This window comes from Cervus elaphus, chromosome 7 (assembly GCF_910594005.1).
Source record: "Cervus elaphus chromosome 7, mCerEla1.1, whole genome shotgun sequence".
NCBI lineage: Eukaryota > Metazoa > Chordata > Mammalia > Artiodactyla > Cervidae > Cervus > Cervus elaphus.
In genome coordinates, this window is record NC_057821.1 from 25838707 (window position 1) to 25849413 (window position 10707).

A 10707-nucleotide genomic window follows, 5' to 3' on the forward strand; every position below is an offset into this window, starting at 1 on the left:
CGCTGGAAACTGATGCTATAGCTTAACTCCCTGTTGATAGATTTACCGTGATTTTTATTAGGGATTCTGATTTTCCCTTAGTGATCACTGCCAACTCCATTTCTCTTCAAGACTTTTTGTATGAAATAAGGTGATGGAGTAAGTGACATCGTTTCAACTAGACAAATACAAGCACAAAAGACAAAGTGCTTTGTGTTCGGGGCATGAGTAGATCCTTGCTGTTTTTCATTGATATTTGGATAATTTAAGGCCTTCATCATCCTAGTATCCTATGCTTTCTTCATATCAGGTCTCAGAAATTAAACCTTTCTCCTAGTGCACTCTAATTGTACTTCTGTTACCCAGTGCCCATGGATCCAACACAGCCACCTATTTAATGCAGGCAAATTTATTTTACATACTTAACAATGTGATGTTTATCATGTGCCAGGTGTGTTCCAGGCACTGGGCCATTGCCCATTGCCTTAAGAATTTTTGTTCGAAGTATATACAAATTAGATAATGTAAACATACACAAATAACTGAGTTTTTAAATATCTGATTGCCATTCTACTCCACCAACACTGACTGCAGTTTTCGATATTATGCTTGGTGTAAAAAACTGCAAGAATTCCCTCCCCATGTAAAATGATACAGTCAGGAAACAACTACTGTGCAGAATGGTAAACTGCCTTGACAGAAGCCAAGATACATAAATTGATGAATAACTTTCTGTCAAGGGGCATGTGAAAAAGCATCTGTCAGAGGCATAGAAGAGTTGAGCAAAGATGCCTCCCTTACTCTTTACTCTTCTGCTGGAAGTTCAAGGCCAGAGCTGGTTCAACTCTGTCACCCTATCCAAATCTATCTTTCCAGGTTTTAAAACTTTCAAATGTAACTTGATATTCCAAAAATCTCAAGTTTTATACCACACAGAATTGTTTTTATTGTGTTTACCTATCAAAATGTTTTAAACCCATACTATCAAAATATCTGTTGTTGTTGGTTAGTCCTTCAGTTGTGTCCAACTCTTTGCGACCCCATGGACTATAGCATGCCGGGCTCCTCTGTCCATGGAATTCTCCAGGCAAGAATACTGGAGTAGGTTGCCATTCCCTTCTCCAGGGGATCTTCCTGAGCCAGGAATTGAACCCAGGTCTCCTGCATTGCAGGCAGATTCTTTACTATCTGAGCCACCAAATCTATATTTATTTTTAATTATGGAGTTATATGGGCTTCCCGGGTGGTGCTAGTGGTAAAGAATCCACCTGCCAATGCAGGAGACATAAGAGGCCTGAGTTCGATCTGTGGGGTTGGAAAGATCCCTTGGAGAAGGGCATGGCAACCCACTCCAGTATTCTTGCCTGGAGAATCCCATGGATGGAGGAGCCTGATGTGCTTACAGTCCATAGGGTTGCACCGAGTCAGACACAACTGAAGAGATTTAGCATGCATGCACATGGACTTATGTAACTGTCATCATACATTAAATATTAAATATTTTTTTCTCATTTTAAGATAAAAGTGAATATAAAGTTTATTATAATTTTATTCCTATCTCCCAAAGGATGTTTTTTCACATGCTCTTGACAGACGCTTTAGTTATTATCTGTGTATCTCGGTTTCCATTAGGGCGTTTTTCACTCTGCATTGTAATTTCCTGACTGTCACATTGTGTTCAGTCTGTAGGGTGCTTGTACCTCCACTTTGAAGACCCCTACTTTAGATTGTAAAGTCTATTGGAAGGGAGTTTACTGTGTGTTGAATTTTGATCATTATTTATTCTCAGATATTACAGTCCTGATAAATAATAAGAGCTTAGTAAATATGTTTTAATAAGTATGTGAGCTCTTATCCTTGCCTCACCATCATCACACTGGTACTTCCATTTCCTGCTCCAGAACTCGAAAACTCTCTCAGATATATATGTCCCAAGACTGTTGACTCCTCTCAAACTTAAGCTAGTAAGGTCGTGCTCTTATTCTCTCCCCATCCAGAGACTTAGGGTTCCCAATACATATATAATTCAGGGAGGAACTTCTGCCCCCACCTAACTCATCTCACACCCTGCAGTGTAAACTGGCTGCCATGACCTCAGTATGAGTTACTCCATCTGGTTGCACCATCATATTCGTGGATAAAGTTGTAAGAAATGGCTCTCCAACTTAACCGTGGCTATTTTTTTTTTTTTTTCAAAATCAAAAGAATGGCTAGGATTCCATGCCAGAGTTCAAGAAAAGTATGTTAGTGTCAGAATCAACTTCCTCGCCAAGTTGGGTCCTACACGCTGTGGTGAAGTCATTCCAAACCTAACAACCAACCTGTCAAAAGTGAACCCAAGTAGGTGCCATACAAAGCCCTGTAACTCCTGCTTGATTCCATAAAGCATCCATGGTAATCCCCCAAAAAGTGATCGTTGAATTACCTTCATGTAATAGTTGACTATTTTATTCCTTCTCCTCTTCCTCCTCCTGCTTTTCTTCTGGCAACGTTTTCCCTTCAGTGATCCCAGACCTCCTCCAACCATACACTTCCATTTGTATCAGAAGGTTGCTTCAGTATTGAGAAATATTGGAAATGTTTTTCTATTGTTACAGTATCTGAAGTTGAATTAGGAAATACGATTGAAAGTTTCACCAGCATTCCATTTGAAGGAGTGTTGTTTGATTTAAAGATGAAATACTATATGTGCTGAGAAGGTATTTGCACAACTCAGTGAAACCTGTCCTTTGTAATAAAATATAAGCCCCTGTTTGCCTCTGGACATTTGAATTCTGATTAAAATATAGGCCAGGTATAAGCTAGTTAACTGGTAGCTCAGATGGTAAAGAATCTGCCTGCAATGCAGGAGACCCAGGTTTGATTCCTGGTTTGGGAAGATCCCCTGAAGGAGGACATGGCAACGCACTCCAGTATTCTTGCCTGGAGAATTTCATAAACAGAGGAACCTGGAAGGTACAGTCCATGGCGTCCCAAAGAGTCAGACATGACTGAGTGACTATCCTTTCACTTTCGTAAGCTAGTTTATAGCTAAGGGTGACGCTATTCAATCTCTGCCTTTTGTTTTTCTTCCCTGTGATTCTACTTTTTTCTTCTTTTCTAATTTGTGTTTTCTGTTATCTTGTTGCTGGGGTTCCCATTGGCCTGCTTTGTCTTTGCTGGAGAGAGAGATTAAAAGGCAGTTTCCTTTCCTTCTCAGACCCTGGAATTAGTTCTATGCTTCCATTGTTACTTTGCTGCCACTCCTCTTTATTGCTGGTCAACATGTACCCAGATTTATCTCTAGTCCTCTCATCTTGATGGATGTGAGCTACTGGAGGGCTCTGCCCATGCCTGGCTACCATGTTGCTACCCAACAGCTAGCAGAACCTCTGGCAAATAGCAGATGCTCATAAATATCTGCCGAATGTAAACAATTTAAACTATTTCTGGATTCTCTGGTCTTGTCTTCTCCACTTCATTTTAGAGTATTTAGTTCTCTCTCTAGGAGCAACTGGATAATGAAAGAAAGGATCTGTGTCCTCATCTTTATCTTTACTTCCCAGGTGATGTTATCACTGCCCCTTTAATGGCTTTAGATTCCATCTATAATCTACTAACTCTCAAATGTATTTTCTCCAGCCTGGACCTTTCCCTTGAATTCCAGACTTACATTCTTAACTGCCTATTAATGACTCCTTCTCTTGGGTGTCTGTTTAAAAGGTATCTCAAACTGAGAATAATAAAAAAATGAGCTCTTGGTTTTTCCCCAGACTTGCTCCCCCTGGGGTGTTCTCAAAACAAACACCTTAGAGTTATGTTTAACTCCTCTCTCTCTTTCACATCTTATCTCCATGCATCAGCAAAATCCTCCCCAGAATAATCTAACCCAGAAATCTCTGAGTCTTGCATCCTGACTTCACTCTGATCTCTGTAAGTGTCCTCTTTTTGGGGAGTTCTCCTTGATCACTCTCTAAATTTTTAACATCTCCCTCTTTGCCTCCCCCATTCTGGAAGCTTTTCCTCTTTTTTTTCCTCTCCCTAGCACTTATTGTCAGACATAGCATAGGTTCACTTTTAATATTTATTTATCTTCATGCCATTAACTTACTGAGAGCACAGACTGTTCTCTTCACCACTGCTTGAAACCTCAGCACTTGGAACACTGCTTGGCACCTGGTAGGACCTCAGGTAATACTTACACCTATTCAGTGGATAAATTGAGGAACAAATGAATAGAAAACTGAAATGCAGATCCATAAGATATGTTTGTACTAGGTACCACTTGGCCAAAAATGAAATCTAAGAAAAAAAAATACCAAGTACAATAATTTAAAAAATTACTCTTGATGGGTATTATTTTTCTGTTCTGTTTTTTCCTGCCACCTTTCTGAAATGTTAAAATCTGAAAAGTTAGGGATTTCCCTGGTGGTCCAGTGGTTAAGAATCTGCTTGCCAGTGCAGGGGACATGGATTCAATCCCTGGTCCTGGAAGATCCCACATGACGCGGAGCAGCTAAGCCTGTGCGTGCACCCCAACTATTGAGCCTGTGCTCTAGAGCCCGTGAGCCGCAGCTACTGAAGCCCACGTGTCGACAGCCAGTGCTCCACGATAAGAGAAGCCACCATGATGAGAAGCCCGAGCACCACAACTAGAGAGTAGCCCCTGGGGCTCTCCACAACTAGAGAAAAGCCCACACGCAGCAATGAAAACCCAGTGCAGCCAGAAATAAGTAAATAAATAAAATTTTAAAAAATCTGAAAAGTTAACACATTCCAAGAGAATACCTAACCTTTTAAAAGCACCGTTTTAAAAGAGGATAAAAGACTGTAACTCTGGTTATGATGAAAAAGGCATACCATTGTCTTAAATTGGTGTGAATTTGGGATGTCTTAACTGTGGTGTTGGAGATTCTTGAGAGTCCCTTGGACTGCAAGGAGATCAAAGCAGTCTCTCCTAAAGGTAATCAGTCCTGAATATTCATTGGAAGGACTGATGCTGAAGCTGAAGCTCTAATACTTTGGCCACCTGATGCAAAGAACTGACTCGTTGGAAAAGAGCCTGATGCTAGGAAAGATTGAAGCCAGGAGAAGAAGGGGACAGCAGAGGATGAGATGGTTGGATGGCATCACTGACTCAATGGAAATGAGTTTGAGTAAGGTCGGGGAGTTGGTGATGGACAGGGAAGTCTGGCGTGCTGCAGTCCATGGGGACACAGAGTCAGACACGACTGAGCGACTGAACTGACTGATTGACTGATTCTTCTATAAATGTATCAGTTATCTTGAATATCAAGTACTTTCTCTTAAAATAGAGACTGTTATGGTAATCATTTAGATGATGAGTCAAATTGGGTACCAGTTCTTTCTCTTTTTACTACTCATACATTTCTAAAACCTTTTCCATTTACACTCTCCTTTTATCCTTTCAGCACCATAATGTGATGAGAAAATTGGGCCAGAAAAGACTTAAGTGACACACCCAAGGTTACAAAGGCAGTTAGTGCAGAAGTAAGATTGAATTCAGGTCTCAGTCCTCAACCTCTTTACAAGCTCAGCTATGCTAAAGACATGATCTTATACCAGGAAAGATTCTCAATGTGTCTTTTACTTTTCTGGTTATTGAAAGAGAAATGTCTTAATTGATCTATTTCATTCTACAACATATGAAAGAGCTAAAGAATTCTAGAAAGTAGACAAAAGCAGATGATAACCATACTTCTAGCTAAAAACTATGTGCAACTGGCAAAGAGCAGTGATGTGGTTCTGTTGTTAAGAGCATGTTTGTGTGGACTATGTCCTACTTGAGCAGTGGGTTCTAGAAGTGTTCTAGATGGCTTGGATGTTGGTGATATAGTACAGAATATGCTTTGCTCTAATTCTGACATTTATAAAACAAGTTTCCCAAACATTAGCCATAATTGGTTTAATTATCCTAGGTTATGCAGTGTATTAGTTTTATGCATAACATATCATAAAATTTATTCCTCTTGTGTACCCACAGAGCTAGATGTGTTCTTACATGTCAAAAACTGGCAATGCCATTTCATTTCACAATCTCAAATTTCCTCAAGAATCAATATGGCATCTTAAGTCTCAAATTAAATCTACAAGTGTATGTTGCTGTGCAGTTATGTCTGCAAACTATTGCTTGGCGTCTGGTGGTGAAGCACATTAAAAAAATTTTTTTTTCATATATTCCCTAATGTCCAGTTTACTCAGTCGACTCCCTTTCGGGTTTAATGGTTTTGTAGTATTGTCTTCTGATCTGAATGTTTAAATGATGCATTGACTTGCATCAGATGTATTTCAATAGAATGAATACATCCTATTGTCAGATCGATACCCTATACACATAAAGTTATTTAAAGTCTAGAAAATTAGAAGTACAATAATATCTTGTTATTTGTGTATTTTTCTGATCAGTAAGATTAATTTCTACATAGTCTTAATCTGTATCTAATCTTTTCATTTTTCTCTGCAACTTCCTGCACCCTTTTTACTTTCTGATGTGACCTAGGACAAAATGTTTCTTTCCTATTCTCCCTGTAATCAGAGCATTCTGTACGGGCCTTTGTTTTATCACTTATAATGTTAATATTGTAATCATTTGCTTATACTTCTCTTCTTTAAAGCCAGAAGATGTGTCATTTATTTTTGTTCCTCTAGCATTATGCTATGCCAGAAACATAATAGATATTCAATGAATGTTTACTGAACAAGGTTTCCAAAGACTGTTTACTTTCTTATTGATAAAGACATCAAATAAAACAGAGTAGGCTGTTTCAGGATACGCATGAGAGACTTTGGGAAGGCCCAGGTTTATTTCAGCAGTTAAATGTTCTTTCATAATGTAGTACGCAGCTTCTGAAAGTGCCTCCAGTAATCTCTGGCACCTGATATTCATGTCTCTGGACTAGACCTAGTAACTTGCTCCTAACAGAAAGAACATGGCAAAAATGAAGGAATGATATTTCCAAGATTAGATAGGAAAAAAGTGATTTCTGGGATTTCCACAGTTGTCTGGTGGCTAAGACTCCAAGCTCCCAGTGCAGGGGGCCTGGGTTTGATCCCTGGTCAGGAAACTAAATCCCACATTCCACAACTAAGAGCTTGCATGCCAAAACCAAATGATTCCATATGCTGCAAGGAAGATCAAAGCTCCTGTGAGCTGCAACTTTGATCCAGCACCACCAAATAAATAAATATAGCTTCTTGACTTGCAGGCTTTTTTGAAACAAGTACCATGTTGGAAATGCTCACATAACAAGAAACTAAGGGTGGCCTCTAGCCAATAGACAACTAGGAACTCGAATCCTCAATGTGACAGTCTACAAGGAACAGAATCCTGACACCAACCACTTAGGTGAGCTTGGAAGTGGATCCTTACCCACTGAAGCCTTGAGATGATTACAGGCCCCGAGGGCATCTTTTATCCTGACTTGTGGGCATCTTGGGTATAGTCTGTGAAAAGCCCTGGATTAGAGAACCCACCTAAGTAAGCAACACACTGATTTCTCATCTATAGAAGCTTTAAGTTAAAAATGTGAGAATTCCCTGGCAGTCCAGTGGTTGGGACTTGGCGCTTTCACTGCCATATTGTTGTTTTTGTTCAGTTGCTAAGTCATGTCCAACTCTTTGTGACCCCATGAACTGCAGTACGCCAGGCTTCCCTGTCCTTCTCCATCGTCCAGAGTTTGCTCAGACTCATATCCATTGAGTCGATGATGCTATTCAACAATTTCATCCTCTGTCACCCCCTTTTCCTCTTTGCCTCACTGCTCTGGTCTGGGTTCAATCCCTGGTTGGGGAACTAAGATCCCTCAAGCCAAGTGGCTTGACAGAAAAGAAAAAAGAAAAAAACCCAAAAAACTGTTGTTTCAAGCCACTGTTTTGAGATAATTGTTACAAACCAATAGATATGCATTCTATGGTGGTGCTAGTGGTAAAGAATCTGCCTGCCAATGCAGGAGACATGAGACACAGGTAGGGAAGATCCCCTGGAGGAGGGCATGGCAACCCACTCCAATATTCATGTCTGGAGACTCCCCATGGACAGAGGAGTCTGGCGGGCTACAGTCCATGGGGTTGCAAAGGAGTCAGACACGACTGAATCAACTGAGCACGTACACATGAAGATAACATCAGTAGTTTACTTTTAAAAACAGAAATCAGAGACAGAAGAATTGAAATAAAATCTATTTACCTTACTTGTCAGAACAATCTAGGTATGCCTAGTATTTTGATAACTAGGTCAATATTCCACCTGCAAGAACTTGCCTTTCCCATTATGGTTTTCTGTTATCACACAAAACAATTTTACACATTTGGGGAGAGGCTGCCACATTTGAAAAGGAGGAGATAGTGATCAAGACAGGCCATCCTGGAAACAAATTAAACTGCTACTGCACTGAATGAGGGCTTACTGGAAAGAGACCCTCATTTTCGTTCTGACATCAATAAACATTTTTTCAAGTCAGGGGGTTAGTCAAGTGCCTCCAATTTTTATTTATTACTTTGAATTAGTTTTTATTCCAATACCAAAGAAAGGCAATGCCAAGGAATGTTCAAACTACAGTGCAATTGCACTCATTTCACATACTAGCAAGATAATGTTCAAAATCCATCAAGTTAGGGTTCAACAGTACCTGAACTGAGACTTTGCAGATGTACTAGATGGATTTAGAAAAGGCAGAGGAACCAGAGATCAAATTGCCAACATCTGTTGGATCATAGAAAAAGCAAGGGAACTGCAAAAAACCCTAACTACTTCTGCCTCATTGGCTACGCTAAAGCCTTTGACTGTGTGGATCACAACAAACTGTGGAAAATTCTTATGGGATGGGAATACCAGACCACCATACAAGTTTCTCTGAAACTTGTATGCAGGTCAAGAAGCAACAGTTAGAACCAGACATGGAACAAGGGACTGGTTCAAAATTCGGAAAGGAATATGTCAAGGCTGTATATTGTCACCTTGCTTATTGAACTTATATGCAGAATACATCATGTGAAATGCTGGGATGGATGACTCAGAAGATGCAATCAAGATTGCTGGGAGAAATATCAACAACCTCAGATGTGCAAATGATACCACTGTAATGAAAGAAAGCAAAGAGGAACAAAAGAATCTCTTGATGAAAGTGAAACAGGAGAGTGAAAAAACTGGCTTAAAACTCAACATTCAGAAAACTAAGATTATGGCATCCAGTCCCATCACTTCAAGGCAAATAGTTGGGGAAAATGTGGAAATAGTGACAGATTTTATTTTCTTGGGCTCCAAAATCACTGCAGATGGTGACTGCAACCATGAAATTAAAAGACACTTGCTCCTTGGAAGAAAAGCTATAAGAAACCTAGACAGCATATTAAAAAGCAGAGACATCATCTTGCTGACAAAAGTCTGTTTAGTCAAAGCTAAGGTTTTTCCAGTAGTCATGTGCAGATGTGAGAGCTGGACCATAAAGAAAGCTGAGTGTGGAAGAATTGATGCATTCGAATTGTGGCATTGGAGAAGACTCTTGAGAGTCCCCTGGACAGCAAGGAGATCAAACCAGTCAATCCTAAAGGAATCAATCCTGAATATCCACTGGAAGGACTGATGCTGAAGCTGAAACTCCAATACTTTGGCCACCGGATGTGAGGAGTCAACTCATTGGAAAAGACCTTGATGCTGGGAAAGACTGAGGACAAGAGGAGAAGGGGGAGACAGAGGAGGAGATGGTTGAATGGCATCACCAGCTCAGTGGACATGAGTTTGAGCAAATTCTGGGAGACAGTGAAGGACAGGGAAGCCTGGTGTGGTGCAGTTCATGGGGTTGCAGAGTTGGACACGACTTAGCGACTGAACAACAACTTTGAATTGAGGCATTACAGGTTACTATCAAAACACAAACACAAACACAAACATTATATGGTAAGAATAGTGTATTGTACTTTCATTCACTAATGAGTGTACCCATTCAGTTTACTGGATCAGCCAATTAAGAAGTAACTAAGCTCTGAAAGCATGAAAGCCTGGAAAGTTGGGTTGTAGTTAAATAAATCAGGAAAAATTCCCATAGATTAGGGATTAGGGGGTGCTATAGCACAAGAAAGAAAAAAATGAATATTCAAGGTACATTCATGAATAGCCTGTTCACTTTTTAAATTAACTAGGGCATTTTGCAGGGTATCTGAAAGTCACTGGATACTACGTTGATACTTACTGTTTTTAGAGGACATGGTGTGTGCCAAAAACTGAGATAATAAAACTACAATACTTGGTTAAAAATAAACGATGATGTACCTTAAGAAGTGCTTAAAAAGGTGCCACAGAAATTCAGATATTGGAGAGAATGACAAAAGGGTCTTGAGGCAGCAGAGCCTTTGCAAAGGCTGTAGTTAAAAGACTGCCCATCTCTGCCTTTCCCGTCTCAACTTAAAAAACCCTTTTTCAGATAGGTCTCTCCTATTACCCCGGCTAAAATCAGTCCCGTCTCAGGAGTCGCTCTTGCCTCGGCCACTAGTTTACGCTGAGTTCACAGCACTTTACACAACCTGCGATCGTTCTGCTTACTAATTTTATCCCTTCCTTCCCAACTAGCCTTTAAACTTCGGCATGGCAGAAACAAGTCCGCCTTGTTCACTGGGGTGTGCCGGGCATAAAGTATGTGCTCCATAGACACTTGCGGGATGACCCAGTGTAAAATGTGAAGTCAAAACAGGGTATTGGTGGAGGGATGGAAAAACGCTGCGTGTCCGGACATG